A 19,008-nucleotide genomic window follows, 5' to 3' on the forward strand; every position below is an offset into this window, starting at 1 on the left:
CAACTTCAGGATCCATATCCCGACTTCTAGGAGTCTTAGCTAGAGTCGCCCTTATAGACACTCCAGGGCTTATCCCATCTCTGGGATAGGCTAGAGATTGCCTTCCTACCCTCAGACAATCTTCCTTCTCTATCCCCTGCTCTCCCTCCTTATGATTCCCCCCACATCCCTCCCTGCTCCCCTTCAAATACATTATGGAAGTTATTCACATTGGCTTAAAAACTCTTGCTAGAAACATTTTATACGACATAATTTTATGGAAACTAGAGGCTCAGAATGCTTGTAGTTTCCACGGTGATATCTCCTGGCATGGATGAGCATTCGCCACAGTCACATGAAGCTAGGATTTTTGGAAAATAAATTCAGGTGAGAAAAAAAGCAGCAAGGATACCATCGCACCATTAGCCCATATTTAAGCTACATCCTTCAAAATGTTAGAGATAAACTTGAATAAGAGTCTCCGTCTCTGCCCCCCCTTTCTGTGTGTGTGTGTGTGTGTGTGTGTGTGTGTGTGTGTGCCTGTGATACATATGAATTGTGTGGAAAATAAGCTCTAAGACATCCAGTAGAACCCTGAAAGAAAAAATATTGTAATTTTAGGGTCAAGGGCATTACTTCAAAAGCAGATGCGAGTTGACTCTGGTGTGTGAACACGTGGAGCCAGAGCTGGTGGGGAAGAAAAAGATGTGTTCAGTATTAACTCCACCTAGTACTCTCCCTTTTATACATAGTCACTTGTTTACCAAATGGGTGTTAGAAAGAATAAAGTACCATCGTTTTTACAGAATAAAGTGCCATCATTTTATGTGCCCACGTTTCACTTTCCTGCTTTCTTTACTCCTTCATGTAGATAAGACTTTTCATCTGGTGTCAACTTCTAAAGGCCCTTTTTGAATATTTCCCTTACATAATGTTTAGTGGTAGCACATTTTCTCAGATTCAGAATTCCCAAAGCACATTGTAAATCTATATTGTGGGGTGGGTGAATTGAGCTATTTAGCATATGCATTACCACACATATATACTCTAATTTCAGGAAGTAAAACTATGTAAAAATCTACTATTGTACTACTAGTTAAAATTTTACTAATTTTTTACATATGAAATTTGTGAAAACATGATATTTCTTTTCCTTATACTCATTTATGAAGGGGCTACTTTCTCAGGACAGAACTACAGAATGACTTCTTTTCTCCTTTAGTATTATTAAACCTGTTCCATATGTGTCCTTTATGTAATTTGTATCATGATTTATGCTCCAAATGTCATAGTTTAGATTATTTTCAAATCTCTTCTTTATATTTGCTTTAAAAATCATTGAAAACATATACTTACAGACTGAGACTCTCTATCTGTGTGTGTGTTTGTGTGTGTGTATGTGTAAAATGTATATTTAATGGAAAAATAGGCCATAAATTTGAAAGAAACAAAGATAGGAGATGGAAGAATTTGGAAGGAAGAAAGGGGAAGAGTAAATGATGTAAATATATTTTCAAAATAATAGAAAACCAAAAACAAATGTGCAAATTGAGCCTGCAAGTATTGTCATATACAATGGTATATAAGTGATCAAAAGTGATAAAAATCAATTTAGAAGTATTCAAGAGTTGATTTTGTGAATCTTTTATTAACCAAAATGAATTCATTTATGCATCAGTAAGTTTAATAAGTATAATAGATCAAGTAGATCCAGCATTTATATTCCTGAATAGAGTATGTTATCAAAAGATAATTGTTCATTAGGGTGGATTACATAATAAATCTATTTTCATGAATACTGGTTAATGCTCAGGGAAATTACTCTGCATTCTCTAGTAGCTTACTCTATCATTGTCGAAAATATAGAGGTCAGAAAGAAATGTTCTCATGAAAGTGTCCTTAAACACAAATAGAAATGAACAAGTAATATTAAAAATGTACTGATTTTTAATTCCCAGCCAATTATTTCCTGAAGTTATTAAACTGTCTTAATTGCTAAAGTTACTGAGAGACATTTAGACATTATGGTATTCCTGTAACTTCGCCATTTACTCCCTATAATTTGCTAAAGAAATAATATTTGATTCAAATCAGATCTCTAGACCTATTCATCACCTGCCAGGAGCAAAGTAGGGTGGTCAAGAATGTTGACTGGATGAATGCTTCTTAAGGATGAATAAACAATATCTAAGATCCAGACTGTGGGAGAAACTTTTGTCCAGTCATCTATTCCTTCAACAAGAATGGGTGGGAAAGAAAGGTAACTGGAATAAATACAACTCCTGGTTACCACTGTGGATCTAATGAAAGCTATATCAGTAATCCAAATTTGTCTTTGCAAATGAAGGATGGAATATTGCCTAGTAGATTTTACCTGAAAGTCCAAATGTCTATATTTTTCTATGAAATCTATCTTCTGGTATAAAACAATTACTCAAATTTAGCACAATATTTTACCATCTATTTTGAGAGTTCATTTTTTCTGGAGCATTAATAAAGGAAACTTGAAAGGAACCCATCTACTAAAAAATTAATCAAGTTTCTCTTTGAACAATTATTTTATTACTATTACCATTTATAATAATTTGGTTACTTCTCAGCCCTTAAATGGCAGTTTGAATACTGAACTATACTTGATCTTCTATAGTGTATTACCTCTAAGTAACAAATAGAACTATGAAATTTTCTGAACTGAAATTCTGATTTTTAAAAATCAATGTATACTTGTACTATTACAAATAACTGAACACTCAAACATAAAAAAAATTAACACTACTACAAACACTAAAATAACTTTTAACATCACATAGTGAACATATTAAGTTGGGGTTTAGCAGAAAAGCATGTAACATCATGTACGTATATACATCTTTGGGCTCCAAGACAGAGACCTCTCTCCTACAGATATAATTTAAATATGTATAAAGACCAGAAGAATCTACTTAAGCATGGGAGTTTCTTGGTTGAAGAATTCTATTATTACAAATGAATAACCTTCAAGGATTGACCAGGCCAGCTCAATCAACAGGTTTCCCCAGTGTAGGAGTGAGGATTAAAAAGAAAAAAGACATTAGAACAACACTGTAGCATGACCCCAGCCAGTTCTTAGGTTGAGGCAGTTTAATTTTTTCCCAATCTGCTTTTATACCATTTTAATTGCATGCAAGTAATAAAATCAGTACTAGGTTGAGGAACAAGTAATACAATAAACACAAGTAGTCTAGGAACAAGCAAGGCGATAAACAAAGTCCCATGATCACTCTCAAGATCCACTGTTATCAGGATGACCAAGATCTGCGCCTACTTCCCTGTCCTAGCCCAAAGTCATATCCATGGCTGAAGCCTACTCTTTTGTTCTAATCTAAAATTAGAATCCTGCCTGAGCTTACTTCCTTGTTATGGCCCAATGTCAGATTCCTGTCTGAAGCCCATTTCCTTGTCCTTGGCAAATGTCAGATTCCTACCAAGTGGTTCCAAAATCTGCCCCAGAAAGGATGACTATATCCTTTTGCAGAGCTAACTCTAAATTTTTACAGTAGTTTCTCTACACTGAAGGAGTAGTGGAAATGACTACTGTGTTCATTCAGATGTATTGCTGTCCATTACCTAATGCCAAACGAAGCCAAATGCATTTTCATGAGGTGGTACCTACAGATCTATTTAACTTCATTTTGTCTCTTCTCTCCCTAGAGATCCACCAACATGTTATTCCTTACATGCATATTTTGTAATGAACAGTCTTTATTCTGTCAGAAAAGATTTTTGAAATCTTTGACAAAAGGAAATTATTACTGAGTGTTCTGTCTAGTGCATCTGTTATGTCCATTTCACTCTTTCACAGCTTTTGAGGTATTAGACAATTCTATAAATTGTTAAACATTTATGAGCTAGTTTACATAAATGCAAATTAATCTAATGAGAATGTATTCAATTTCTACCTTAGGGATACTGTTGCATTCTGTGACATTAATAGATCAATTTTCAAAATTGTAATGACTAACATGTATGTCTATTGAGATTTTCTTTGGAATCTCACATAAAATCTTACTGATTATCTCAACAATTAGTTATTTAAAATTGTAGTTCTATATTTTATTTACATGTTTATGAGAGTTATGTTTTTACCTTCTCAAATGTTAAATAATAATAACTGAAATTATCAATCTGGTTTGTTCATTATGCTGTTCATTTGGAGACAGTGATTAATCCTTATGCTGCAATTTAGATACGAGTATGTCTCATTTCCAAAGCTATTAATTTGCTTAGCTAGCCAAAACTAAATTTACAACCTGTCTAAGTTTTATTCCCTGTTGCTCTAATAAAAATTCTCAGGGAAAAACAACTTAGGAGAGAGCATGAACAGTTCTAGATTACAGTCTATCAATTCAAGATATGGGATGGGAACTTGAGAGCAGCTAGTCACATATGTATCCAGTACAGAGAGAGTAAAACCATATGTGCATACACACAATTTACTTTATTCTTTCTTTATACATTCCAGGGTTCAAATCAAAACAATAATGTTGTCTTCATTTAGACTTGGTCTTTCCACATTAAATGTCTAATAAAGACAATCCCCAACAGACATCCACCTGCAACTTAAAGTAGACAATCAGTTATGCATGTCTCTTCCTGGATGATTGTGTGTCAAGTTGAAAATTGTACATATTGCAAAATGTCTTCACACTGCAGAGGTCTATGTGCTACAATTAGTGAAAGTTCAAAAGAAAACGAGAAAGGATAGAAAAAAATACTGTAATATTTGACTATTAGTATGATAAAATTACATATTTGAAACTACATTGCTTTGTGGATGGTGGGATAGATAGCTTTCTTTCTATTTTCATAATATAATATAATTACAACTTTCTTCTTTACTTTCTGTCCTCCAAATTATGTACACCCTTTCTTGATTTCTTTTTCAATTTCATGGCCACTAATTTTTTAAAATAATATATTTATTTGTATACCCATACATATCCCCAAACATAACCTACTCAGTCTGATTAGTGTTATGCATGTGTATGTTTTCAGGGCAGACAATCTATTGGTTAACCAGCTGGTGTGCTCATCCCTGGACTATTTATCTCATTCTCAGCATTAGTTATTTGCTTATATGTTTTATGTACATGGCTTAGGCCTACTATGCTTTACACTATCCACTTTGGCAAATCTGTTGCTGCTCTCTTCAGCTCGTATTCTGACAGCCATGTTGGTGAGCTTTCGCAGGTGTATCTTTTGATCTTATAAGGAGACCCAATCTCACAGCAAACTCCCTGGACTTACAGTCTTTCTGCCCCTTCTCCCACAGTCTTTGTTGAGTCTTGAGTATGATAGTGTTTTGTTGATATACCTACTGGGATTGGCTTCACAAGTGTGCATTTTTATTGTCTAAAGTTTTCTGTAATTGTCTGTAGCAAAGAGAAGTTTTGTTCATGAGGGATGAAGACTGCCCTAACCTTAGTGTAGAATAATAAATGTTTTGAGATATTATTTGGTTTATATTTTCAGCTTAATATGAATTTAATTCTTCTAATAGGCTATAAACCCTCTTATGTTTCTTAGAACTTAACTTTTGAATTGTTTGTACTTTTATCCCTATAAAAGTACTTCAATGTGTGCTAATGCTTCCAATTGGTATTTACAGATAAATTATATTAAACATAGCAAATCATTCAATTATTAAAGAGATTCCTAACAATAGTCATAGAATTGAAGTTGTAGTTATTTGAGAAATTTCATTTCTTGAAATTAAGTGATTTGCCAAAATAAGGATTTAAAGCATGTCTAATAACCCCTCAAATATTATTTCCTTTAAATATTGTAATTTGTTTTCTTTTGCATTGAAGCTTTAAACCCCATCATATTCAAAGACAATTAAAGGGTTATCTTTGTAAAGAATATAAAATTAAGAATGAAATAAACTGAATTTCACAGTGGAAAGAGCCCAGAAGGAGAAAATATAAGGGCTTGCTTATGGTCTATACTGGACTAGAAGAAATAAATATTATAGGAGAAAATGTGCTGATGTCTCAGTTATAGTTTCTTGTACTTTGATTGAAATATTGCTTGAACTATCTACACGAGACTGCTTTTTCTGTTAATGCTGGCTTTTGTTTTTGTTTTGTTCTTCTTCAGAATGGAAATAATAACAGCCTCCTTCTCTCATTGGGCTCTCATCCTTTGAAAATTCTCACATTCTAATTTCTGAATGACCTCCAGATTGATGGCTTCCTTGCACTCTTCAGCCATGTACAGAGCTTCTCTTTAGACACTTAAACTACTTCTAGGAATTAAATAGTTTGTCATTCATTTTTTTATTAAATATTTTCTTTATTTACATTTTGAATGATATCCCCTCTCCCGGTTTCCCCTCCAAAAAAAAAAAAAAAAAAAAAAAAAAAAAAAAAAAAAACAAAATCTCCTATTCCGTCCCCTCCCCCTGCTCACCAACCTACCCTCTTCTGCTTCCTAACATTCCCCAACACTGGGACACAGAACCTTCACAGGACCAAGGGCCTTTCCTCCCATTGATGACCGACTAGGCCGTCCTCTGCTATACATGTGCTGCTGGAGCCATGAGTCCCACCATGTGTACTCTTTGGTTGGTGGTTTAGTCCCTGGGAGCTCTGAGGGTACTAGTTAGCTCATACTGTTGTTCCTCCTAAGGGGCTGTCATTCATTTTTAACTTTGATGAGGAACTTATTTTCAATTTATTTTCTCATCAATATATTCAGACAGCTATAATAAAATAGCAGACATTTGGTGTTTTATACATGTTAAACTTTTGTTTACACAGTCTGTAGAAGTCAATTATTTAAACCACTTTGGCTACCAGCAGGTCTTGCACACGGTGTACCTGCCCAAGAGCTCTTTGGATTTGAGAATGAAAGACACACATACACCAGCTAATTTTGATCTGTCTGGATTAGCACAATGGCTGGACACTTCTAAATTGCCCAGCAGCTAGCACATACTTCACTCTAGTATTTCTGGCTTAACAGTATATAAATCTATATTTTATATTTTATCTTTGCTGCCCTGTTACCTTCTGGGAAGCCCTCCATAGGACCACATTCCCTTTTCACCTACATTGTTGGATCCTTTCTCACATGCAGCTTATAAATCTGATCCTGTTCCCTCTGAGTCATGGTGATTCTCTTCTCTCTCTCTTTATTCCCCTCCTCTCTCTCTTTGTATATGTGTGAGTGTAGTTTTGTGTGTGTGTGTGTGTGTGTGTGTGTGTCCCTTGCCTGTGCAATCTAAAGTCCTGCCTCCATCTCTCTACCCAGCCAATGGCTGTATGACAATTCTTTATTACCAACAGAAGCCACTGGGTGCCCCACAGAATCAGGAAGTGTGGCTTTGGGGAGTTGAATTAAGACCAAGCATTAGAACCAATTCCCAACATACCATCCTTTCAATCCAAAGTGGATCAGGGACCTCCACATCAAAGCAGATACATTAAAACTAATAGAAGAGAAAGTGGGGAAGAACCTCAAACAAATAGGAACAGGGGAAAATTTCCTGAAGAGAACGCCAATAGCTTCTGCTCTAAGATTAAGAATTGACAAATGGGACCTCATAAAGTTGCAAAGCTTCTGTAAGGCAAAAGACACTGTCAATAGGACCAAACGGCAACCAACAAATTGGGAAAAGATCTTTACCAACCCTATATCTGATAGAGGGCTAATATCCAAGGTATACAAAGAACTCAAGAAGTTAGACTCCAGAGAACCAAATAACCCTATTAAAAAAGGGGTACAGAACTAAACAAAGAATTCTCAATTGAGGAACACCGAATGGCTGAGAAGCACCTAAAGAAATGTTCGACATCCTTAGTCATCAGGGAAATGCAAATCAAAACAACCCTGAGATTCCACCTCACACCAGTCAGAATGGCTAGGATAAAAAAACTCAGGTGACAGCAGATGCAGGAGAGGTTGTGGAGAAAGAGGAAGCCTTACATTCTTAAATAAGTTGCATAGGCATAATGTCTATCTAAGAGTAACAGTATTCATTTCAAAATTTATATCAATTTAAGAAATTTATATCAGTGATAACCTTAAATCTACATCAATCTATAATCATTACCAATGTAAAGTTATAATTTCAATTTGCATCAGTTATAAAGATTTATACCAATGTAAGATAGCGCCTATATAATGCTTTGTTTAAGAATAAATTTAGTAATTCATCCTATCTATTTCCTTAGTGTTCAAAATTATGACCATTTCCAAATTATCTCTTAAAATGCCAAGATATTTATAATTTATAAAATAACCATAACCAGATACCCAAACCCAAAGGATTGGGATGACAACTCTCTATAACTTCTTTTTGCTGAATAGGAACAATGAGAAATTCTTTAAAGGAGAGAGGAGGGGTTCGAAAATTTTTTAAAAAAATGCTTAGACTTAAGAAAGCTAGCTTTAGCATCTGTTAGCCAGTCTTTGTATATTTAGAAGGCTTAGGATTTTACTAAAGTTCTGACTGGACCATCTGAGTGTTTGGATGAAACAAGGTCATCTGGAATCATTAGCTAATCCTGAAGCTGTTTTGGAAGAAATTTTAGGGGGCTGGAACAGCAGGTCATTTCAGTGGCCTGGATGATGAATCTTGTCAGAGCTCTACATTCTGTAATATGTGAATCTCACAACCAAAAGTTTTAGTACTATTGAGATATTCATATGGATAATTCAAGGTACACAGATCAGTTAAGAATGAGATTTTGCACCTTGTTTGAGCAGGTGAAAGACAACTGTGTTTTTATGAGTTAAGTGGCTCAATAACTAATTGTAATGAATCATCCTCCATGCCATATGAAGGAAAGAGTGAAGAATATCCAGGATTCCATAAACAACAAGATTTATTGTCTAAATTAATTGAAGTTTTGGTGAGAGACATTTTTATATCTAAGCCAGTTATTGGGTTGTTCCCATGCCGAGGAATCAGCAGATCAAGTTACCTGTCCTGTTTGATTTTCTTGAATTTCTCTTTTCTGTGCACAAGATCTTCAAGGGTTCTTTCCTGTCATATCTGATCCATGTCAGTCTAGTATGAGTCAAAAACCTTTTCTCCTTTCCTGTCAATACAAAAACTGAACCTCTCTCCCAAAATAACAAGTCCTTGGTCCAGTAACTGGAAATCATTAAAGATCTAAATGAATTTAGACCAATTAGTAGCTTGACTGCTTTCTCAGAGGATTTTTTAATATCATAAATACCATAAACTAATAATATTCTTCATTTTGATAATTAAAACAATCTAGACAAATATTATCTGTTGGGGTAGTGCTCCTCAACTATCTCCTGTTTTTGTTTTTACACAATTAAGTTTTGATAGTAAGATCAAGGCCTGAGTTTGTACTCTCTGAGATAGGTTAGGCTGTATATATCCCCTGCTTTTTGACCTATCATTTTTAGATCAAAAGATTCAATTTATTTATTATGTATACTTAAATTCTTCTGTCTATGGAGATTAATTTCTCTATGAGTACATATGTCCTCCTCTCTTTATGTAACATGAATTAACATGTTTATTTGTCTGAGATAAGTTTTTTCTACTTATTCCTTGCTCTCTGACCTACAACTTAAGATCAGAAACCTCAGTTATTTATTCATCTATGTATTTAATTAAATTCAATTCTACTTGTTGTATAAGCCTATTTCCAGACTCTATTTTTATAATATTGGGATGAGCAATCACAGAAATACCATGTAGGCAATGTTTGAAGAGCCAGAGAGTTGCTCTGGCATAGACTTTTAATATCTTCTTTTAATGCATTTTTTTCATTCTTTCTATTTTCCCTCCTTGCCTTTATTTCCTATATTACAGATCAAAGGACTGGATTTCTTTATTTCATGTATATTTAATAACATTCAAACAGCCGGGCAGTGGTGGCACACGCCTTTAATCCCAGCACTTGAGAGGCAGAGGCAGGCGGATTTCTGAGTTCGAGGCCCGTCTGGTCTACAGAGTGAGTTCCAGGACAGCCAAAGCTACACAGAGAAACCCTGTCTCGAAAAGCAAAAACAAAAAACAAAAACAAACAAACAAACAAACAAAAAACATTTAAACAATTACCTTTATACTCCGTTCTATCCTTAAAATAATTAAATCAAATTTTATTTACCTCTATCACAGGGTTTTCTCTCTCTCTCTCTCTCTCTCTCTCTCTCTCTCTATCTCTCTCTCTCTCTATCTCTCCCTGTCTCTTTGTACAGCAGGGCCTCCCAGCCCCTCTGAGCTCAAGCTCTCTGAGGTAGCTAAATCCTTATAGAAGGACTAGGGATAAATTTCCTGTGGTGACTGTGTTCCATTGTTTTAGTTTTGTAGTTTTCCAGGAAACCATGTGACTCTGCATAGCTCACTGAGAAATCAATTCTCCAGTCCTCCTAATCTTATATCATGGTATGTGTGTATTCCACTCAGGAATCTCCAATTAATTTTTTATTAGATATTTTCTTTATTTATATTTCAAATGATATCTCCTTCCCCAGTTTTCCCTCCTAGGGGGGAAAAAAAGCCTGTTCCCTCTTCCCTCCTCCTGCTCATCACCCCACCCTCTCCTGCTTCCTGGCCCTGTATTCCCCTATACTGGGGCATAGAACCTTCACAGGACCAAGGACCTCTCCTCCCATTGATGACCAAATAGGCCATCCTCTGCTATGCATATGCTGCTGGAGACATGAGTCCCACCATGTGTACTCTTTGGTTTGTTGTTGAGTCCCTGAGAGCTCTGAGGGTAATAGTTCATATTGTTGTTCTTCCTAAGGGGCTGCAAACCCTTCAGCTCCTTGGGTCCTTTCTCTAGCTCCTTCATTGGGGATCCTGTGCTCAGTCCAGTGGATGGCTGTGAGCCTCTACTTATGTATTAGTCCGGCACTGTCAGAGCCTCTCAAGAGATTTTAAAAGGGAGTGCTTGCCTACTATCTTGGCACCATTTGTGGGGGTTAATTAGTTAATCCATTTGGCTCCCAGAGGTTGCAGCATGTACTACACCAGCCCAAGAGCTCTCTGAATTCTAGAATGAAAGACACACATATGCCAGCTAATTTTGATATGTCTTGATTAGCTCAAGGGATGGACACTTCTAAACCTCTGCTTGGTTAACAAACATTCCCATCTGTTATTCCTTTCTTCACACCTTCTAAATCTATATTTTATCTTAGCTGCTCTGTTACCTTCTGGGGAGCCCACCCCTTCCCCATAGGGCGCATACATTTTTCTTCCAGAAGTCTTAAATCTGAACACTCTCCCTCTGAGTTACAGCGATTTTTCCTCTTCTTCTCTCTTAGCACCTTGCCTGAGCAATCCAAAAGTCCTGCTTTTGTCTCCCTGCCCAGCCACTTTTTATTACCAATCGAAGCCAGCTGGGGAAAGGAACCCTCAATGTCTGGAAGCGTGGCTTTTGGAAGCTGAATTAAGACAAAGCATTAGAACCAATTCCTAACACAGTCCTGGAGCCTCTGAAATCCATAATCTGTAGAATTCAGGATCTGGTAAGACTCGTCTAAAAGTCTGTCTTTCCGTGTCTTTCTATGGTGAAATTTTGAGAGAGCGCATTGGTCATCATTCATCAGGTCACCATGATTACCCAATGGCATAACAAAGACCCCACTTGGAAATAATGTCATCATGTTAAACAATAAGTTTTGATCTAAGGGTTTGATGTAACAACATTCAGTTGATAGTAGCTTTTTCTTTTTTTGAGTTCTAGATTTTTTTACTTGCAAAGATAGTAAAGCTTTCCAATACTTTCAAGTTAAATTCTAACATTATTGCCATCTCATGTACATTTGTCAAACTAAGAAACCAACATTAGCACATTGCTGTGAGTAAACTAGACATTATTTAGACTTTACTAATTTATTCAAAAAAATACATGTTTTCCCCCCTCAGGACTAACTTCCTAATTCCACATTATATATAGTAGATCCACTTTTCCTGTTAGTTTTTCAATCAGTAACAATGTCTTAATGTGTCATTGCATTTTCCATGACTTTGGTAATTTTAGTGAATTTTAATCCATTTCTCCATAGAACATTTCTTGATTTATCTTTATCTGAATTATTCATCATTAATATGAGGGAAAAGTATTGAAGGTACAACATACCCATATTGGTGCCCCATAATACAGAGCTTTAGCCGTTTTGTCAAATATCAGATGGCTGTAGTGATGAGTGTTCATGTTTGGAACTTCTATTTTATTTGCTATATATATATATATATATAGCATATATATATATATATATATATATATATATATCTCAAAAGGTGTGTGTGTGTATATATATATATATATATATATATACATATATATATAACAAAATAAATTAATATACCAAAAGGATACTAATTTTTGTAAGCTGATTTTTCAAGCTGCATCTTGAAAATATTATTTACTGTTTCTTTAGATTTTATGGTAGAATTTTTGATGTCTCAGTATAATATATCATTAAAATATGAATTATTTGACTGTTTTCAACTTGTAATTCTTTAATGTATTTCTGATTATCAATTTAACTGGTGATTCTGATATTATACTGAAAAGGACTAGAGATAACAGTCTCATTCCTGATTTTAAAGGGACTAATTCAAGTTTTTCTCTATTTATCATAATATGGCTCTGGATTTTCACATATAGCCTTTATTGTTTTGAGGTATGTTCCCTCCAGTCTTATTTTTTCTCGAACAATTACCATGAAAGCATTTTGGTTTTGATAAAGATATATTCTCAATCTCTTCAGATGATCACATAATTTTTGTTTTAAGTTCATTTATATGATTTATTATATTCATTGGTGTGCATGTATTGAACCTACTCTGTACTTCTGGGACAAAGAAAATTTGATTGTGATGAATGATCTTCTTGATAAATACTTCTATTTGCTTTGCTACTATTTTATTTAGACTTTCTGTATCTTTGTTTATCAAAGGTATTGATCTGTAGTTTTGTTTATGTTATTTTTTAAATTCCTTTACCTGATTTGGCTGTAGAGTAATAATGGCTTCATTAAATGAGTTTAGGACTTATCCCTGTTTTTATTTCTTTAGAGAATCTAGGTATGATTAATTGGTAGTTCTTCAATGAAAGTCTAGTATAATCCATATGGACATTGTTTTTTTTTTTTTTATTCATAAGGCTTATTTGTTTTCAATATGCTCTTTTGTTCTGGGTCTGTTGAGGTTGTTGGTACCTTCTTGTATTAACTTTGGCTATTGGTATGAATCAATCAAAATTTTATCATTTTCTTTTAGATTTTCCAATTCAGTGGGGTCAAAGTTTTTAAACTTTTAAAGTATTCCTGAATAATACGTTCTGTATTGTTATGTTGCCATCTGTTTTAATATTTTTCTGATCCTGGTCATCTAGGCAGTGTTTGGTATTGACTTCCTCTAATACGGGCCTTATTTTTGACCAGTCATTGGTAGATTACTCCTATAAGTTTTGAGCCAACATTGCCCCAACACATCTTTCAGGCAGGGCAGGTTGTGGGTCAGAGATTGTGTGGCCGGGTTGGTGTCCCAGTACCATTATTAGCAACCTAGATTCGTTGCAGAAGATGGCTGGTTTAGGTTGTATATCATCCAGTACAAAGAATCTTAGCTAGGGTCAACCTCCTAGGTTCCAGGAAGTTTTCACTGAACTAGGTTTCCATAGCACACGCTAAATGCCTCCCTGCTTTTGTTGTGTCTCCCCATACTATTTACCCTTCCCTGTTTCTGATCCCTCCCACCTCTGTTCCACACACAAAATATATTCTATTTTCTCTTCTCAGGGAGATCCAGGACCCACCACCCATAGACTTCTCCTGTATAAACTTCTCTGAATTTGTGGATTGTAACATAGTTATCCTTTACTTAAGAGTTAATATCCATGTACAAGTAAGTACATATGTTTGTCTTTCTAGGTCTGTGTTGCTTTGCTCAGGATGAAATATTCTAGATCCAACTATTTGCTTGCAATTTTCCTGATGTTACATTTTCTAATAGCTAAATAATGCTCCATCATATAAATTTTCTTCATTCTTTTTTGTTGGGGGACATCTAGGTTATTTCCAGTTTCTGGCTATTATGAATAAAGCCACTATGAACATATTTGAGGAAGTTTCCTTGTGGTATGATGGGAAGACTTTTGGGTATGTGCCCAAGTGTGGTAGAGAAGGTTCTTAAGGTAGATCAATTCCTGATTATCTGAGAAATTGCTATATTGATTTCTATAGTGTTTGTACAAGTTTGCACTCCCACCAGCAGTAGAAGTTTTTCTTGCTACATATCCTTGCCAGCATAAACTGTCATTTGTGCTATTGATTTTAACCATTCTGACATGGGTAAGATGGAATCTCAAAGTAGTTTTGATTTGTATTTCCCTGGTGACTAATGATGTTGAACATTTCTTTAAATGTGTCTTAGTAATTTTAGATACCTCTAATAAGAAATCTCTGTTTAGCTCTATACAACATTTTTAATTGGATTGCTTGGTTTGTTTATGCCTAGTTTCTTGAGTTCTTTGCATATTTTGGATATTAACCTTCTATTAAATGTGAAGTTGATAAAGACCTTTTATCCTTTGTAGGCTGGCATGTTGTCTTATTTATGGTGTCCTTTACCTTAAAGAAGCTTTTCAATTTCATGTGGTCCTATTTATTGTCTATCTTTATTTTTTATTGGATATTTTCTTTCCTTTTTTTTTTCTGTTTGGTTTTTCAAGATAGGGTTTCTCTGTATGGCCCTGACTGTCCTGGAACTCACTCTGTTGACCAGGCTGGCCTCGAACTCAGAAATTCGCCTGCCTCTGCCTCCCAAGTGCTGGGATTAAAGGCATGTGCCACTACTACTAGGTGGATATTTTCTTTATTTACATTTTGAATGTTATCTTCTTTCCCAGTTTTACCTCAGGAAATCCCCTATCCCATCCCCACTCCCCCTGCTTCTATAAGAGTGTGACCCCACCCACACACCCACTCTTTCCTCCCAATCCTGACATTCCCAAACACTGGGGCATCAAGTCTTCACAGGACCAAGGGCCTCTTCTCCCATTGATGCTCGCCAAAGCCATTCTCTGTTACATATGCAGCTGGAGCCATGGGTCTCTCCATGTGTACTCTTTAGATACTTCTTGGCTATTCACTATTCCTCAGTTAAGAATTTTTTGTTTTGCTCTGTATATGATTTTTTAACAGGGTTATTTGATTTTCTGGAGTCTAACTTCTTGAATTCTTTGTACATATTGGATATTAGCCTCTATCGGATGTAGAATTGCTTTTTCTAGGGTGTAGTTTATCTCCTTGTATTTTAGTTTTCCATCTATTATCCTTTGTAAGGCTGGATTTGTGGAAGGATATTGTATAAATTAGGTTTTTTTTTTTCCTTGAAAAGAATTGCATTGAATCTGTAGATTATTTTGTTATCATGATCATTTTTGCTATGTCGCCTACTGCATCGGAGATCTTTCTGTGTTCTGTTATCTTCTTAAAACATGAAGGGCTCATTGATGAAGGGTAGACCCCAAAACAGCTGACAAAAAAACAATAAGGCAATTGAAAAGATTCCTAATGATATTCTGCTATATCTATAGGATCGGTGCCGAGCCCAGTCATCACCAGATAGGCTTCTTCTAGAAGCTAATGGGAGCAGAAACAGAATTTCAGTCAAACATTAGGCAGAGCTTGAGAGACTTTACAGAAGAGGAATGAAAGGATTATAGTAATCAGTAGAGTCAAGGACGCAAGGAGAACACTGCCCAGCACAGAATCAATTAAGCAAGGATAATAGAAGCTCAGTGAGATTGATGCTGCAACCATGGAGCCTACATTGGTCTACTTCAGTTCTCTGTATATATATATTCTGTGCTTCTTTAGCTTGGGGTACTTGTTGAACAATGGGAGTAGGAGTGTCTCTCACTTTTGCCTGCTCATGGAACCTATTTCCTCCTACTGGGTTGCCTTGTTTTGCCTTGGTATGAGGGTATATGTCTATTCTTACTTCATCTTGCTAGTCTGAGTTCAGTTGTTTTCACTTGGAGGACTACTCTTTTCTGAAGGGAAATTGAGGATCAGGGAAAGAGAGAAGGGTGGGAGGTATTGGGTTAAGGAGAAGAAAGAATTGCTGCAGTTTTGATATATTGTATAATGAAGGAATAAATAAATAAAATATTTTTCTGGTTATTTCTATTTAGGATAATTGGGGTCACACCTTTTTTTTGGTCTGTTTATTTAGTTTATATTAAAAACAATCAGCTCTTATATTCATTGATATTTTTATATTGTGTTTTTATTTCTATTTCATTAATTTCTGCTTTTAATTTTACTATTTTGAGAAATCTATTGGGATTGGGTCTAGTTTCTAAATTCTTAATAATAAGAATATCTAAGAATAATTAATTCTTTCATTTGTACATTTTACAATTTTTAATGTAGATATTTAATCCTATAGATTTCCTTCTGAGGGCTACTATTAATCTTTCCTATAGATTAACTATCATTATTTAATAATATGATTTGTTTAATCACCATTAGTTTACATGCTTTTTAAAAATTTTAGTGGGGTTTTTGTCATCCTTAATTTTTTTTTGGACTCAGGTGAATCAGAATATATGTGGGTCTTTATTTCTTTATAATATTTTATTGGTAAAACTTTTCTTTGTTTCTGGGGATCGAACTTTTGAACAAGACTATGTATGCCAAGAAATTAAGGCTGACAATTTACACCTGGGATCATAAATCTGAAAAATTTCTGTATAACTGAGGAAACAATCAATTTGATGAGGAAGAAGTTCATAAGGAGGATGCTAAAAAGTAACTCTAAACACAAGATGTATGTTACAGACATGCACGCACACAAACACACACACACACACACATACTATATTTGTACATATTTTATATATGTACATACTTCCCAGAAGAATCTTAGAGTTGCAAAATTCTTAGTACTGGACATAAGAATCATCCTTTCTAGTTGTTTGTCAGAGTAGTTCAAGTGACTTCATAAGATACCAAACTCACATGGTTCAAGCTAGGTCTGACCTAAATTTCTATCTCTTGTTGTCTAGCTTCGTTGGTTCTACAAGATATTATGGGAACTATCAAGGAAAGAGTACCAATAAACAATCCTACCCAGCTGCAACACTGATGAACCCTGACAATTACTAGCATATCAAGTTTTGAATAAAGGTAAAATAGAAGCACTCACAAATCAGGGTAAGAAACAGATGTGTGATTGTTCTTATAGCCCAGTCAACATGAGAGAAATCATATCTGCATATCTGGCACTGGAAAACTACCCAGCTTCAGGGGCTAGCAATGTCAGGGATCATTACAAAAACAAATAAATAAAATAATCTAGTTGTATCTACATTATAAAACTTATCTTTGTATTCACAGATAAGTTCAGTTACCACAACTCATCAGATAGTCTTCTCTTACAGAAAATGGAAAGCATTACAGAAAATCAAAACTGGATAAATGCAGAGATCAGAAGATTATAGGAGCCCAGCTGAGCAAATATATCTCTATCAGAAATTCTGTATCTATGGCTCAAAGACCATTGTAGAAGATGGAACAGAATGAATCTGAGACAAAATTCCAGGGAATCAGTCTCTCCCAAAACTGGTTACATAAACAAGACTAGTGCAATAGCAATGTCAATAAAAATGTTAACATTAAAGGAGGAAATTTTAAGGAATCTCAACCCTAGACAAAGATCTGTAAACAACTACTGTCTATAAAAATCTATAGACAACTTAATGCTGAAAAAGACAAATTAACCTCTCTCAAGGATGAGCCTCTTTATTTGTTGTACAGTAACAGTAGTAAGCACCCTAACTATACAAACAAATGACAAAAAGAAACTCAGCAAGTTAAAATAACTTTTGTGCATACATATACATACATACATATAGCAATAATAATAATAATAATAATAATAATAATAATAATAATAATAGAAGTTATAAATTTGAGGGGGTCTATGTGAGATGACTGAGAAACTTAGAAGGATTTGAAAGGAATGTTAGGAAAAGTGATGTAATTCTATTTTATTAAAAGCCTAATAAATTAAAATTTTAAAATGCTTGAAAGATATTCCTCTCATCCTAACCAGAATGGCACTAAACAATGGAATCTTAGCCATTAAGAAGTGGAGTTACAAGACAAAGCACCTTCTGAAATCCATAGAGGTAAGTACACACACATGCACACACATACACACACACACACACACACACACACAGAGAGAGAGAGAGAGAGAGAGAGAGAGAGAGAGAGAGAGAAAAAGAGAGAATCCAATGGTCTTTCACAGAAAAAAAAAACAGTTTCTGGAGAGCTGAGCTGGCAAAGGCATACTATGTCAAAATTGTAATGACTTTCTGGACACTGGGTAGACACTAGTGGATGGGAAGTTCCTGCAGGCACTGGTGTCAATGACCCTACTAATTTTTACCATAGGTTCTAAGATCAGCACATGGTTTTTATGGTGTAATTTCAAGAAAGATCTCCTTTGGAATATGGCTAGGTAAGTAAAAGAACAAAGCTTATGGACTGATGGAGCCTTCAGTGTAACAAAGCACTACTTTCTGTGGGACAGCAAAGATCTGAAACTATTTGAACTATTTATAAGGAACCTTCTTTGTCCTGCACTGCCCCCTATTCTATAAACACAAAGATATTGGGGATTGTGTGAACAAAATTGGTGGAGAATAAATGTTGCAGTCAACTAACAATTGAAGTTGAAGGAAAGAAAGCTATAACTACAGAGACAAGATGGTCACAGCCTCATGGCAGAGACGTGGAATTATTAAGATTTAATCAGAAGATAGTACATTTAGTTCCTTTTTTTGACATCATCACCTTATCAACTGCATATGATAATGATAGCAGCTTGTTGCTGAAATTTCTGTCAAGCTCAGGCTATAACCAAAGCACTCATGGAATCCTCACTCATGGAGTCAAGTGAGGATACTCAAGCAAGTCTATGGAAAAACTTTCATTGAGAATTTGTGATTGTTTTCATCTTTTTTTTTT

The 19,008-nt window shown here is 35.1% G+C and overlaps 1 long non-coding RNA gene across 1 annotated transcript; it reads left to right on the plus strand.

Moving 5' to 3' along the window:
* Positions 1 to 11,244: 11,244 nt before the first annotated feature.
* Positions 11,245 to 18,499, plus strand: LOC116070448. The gene is made up of 5 exons (XR_004110396.1): positions 11,245 to 11,484; positions 13,765 to 13,870; positions 17,040 to 17,160; positions 18,089 to 18,164; positions 18,433 to 18,499. It is a non-coding gene; the product is annotated as an uncharacterized LOC116070448 (long non-coding RNA).
* The last annotated feature ends 509 nt before the right edge of the window (positions 18,500 to 19,008 follow it).

The sequence above is a fragment of the Mastomys coucha genome, unplaced genomic scaffold (genome assembly GCF_008632895.1).
Source record: "Mastomys coucha isolate ucsf_1 unplaced genomic scaffold, UCSF_Mcou_1 pScaffold1, whole genome shotgun sequence".
NCBI classification, from domain to species: Eukaryota; Metazoa; Chordata; class Mammalia; order Rodentia; family Muridae; genus Mastomys; species Mastomys coucha.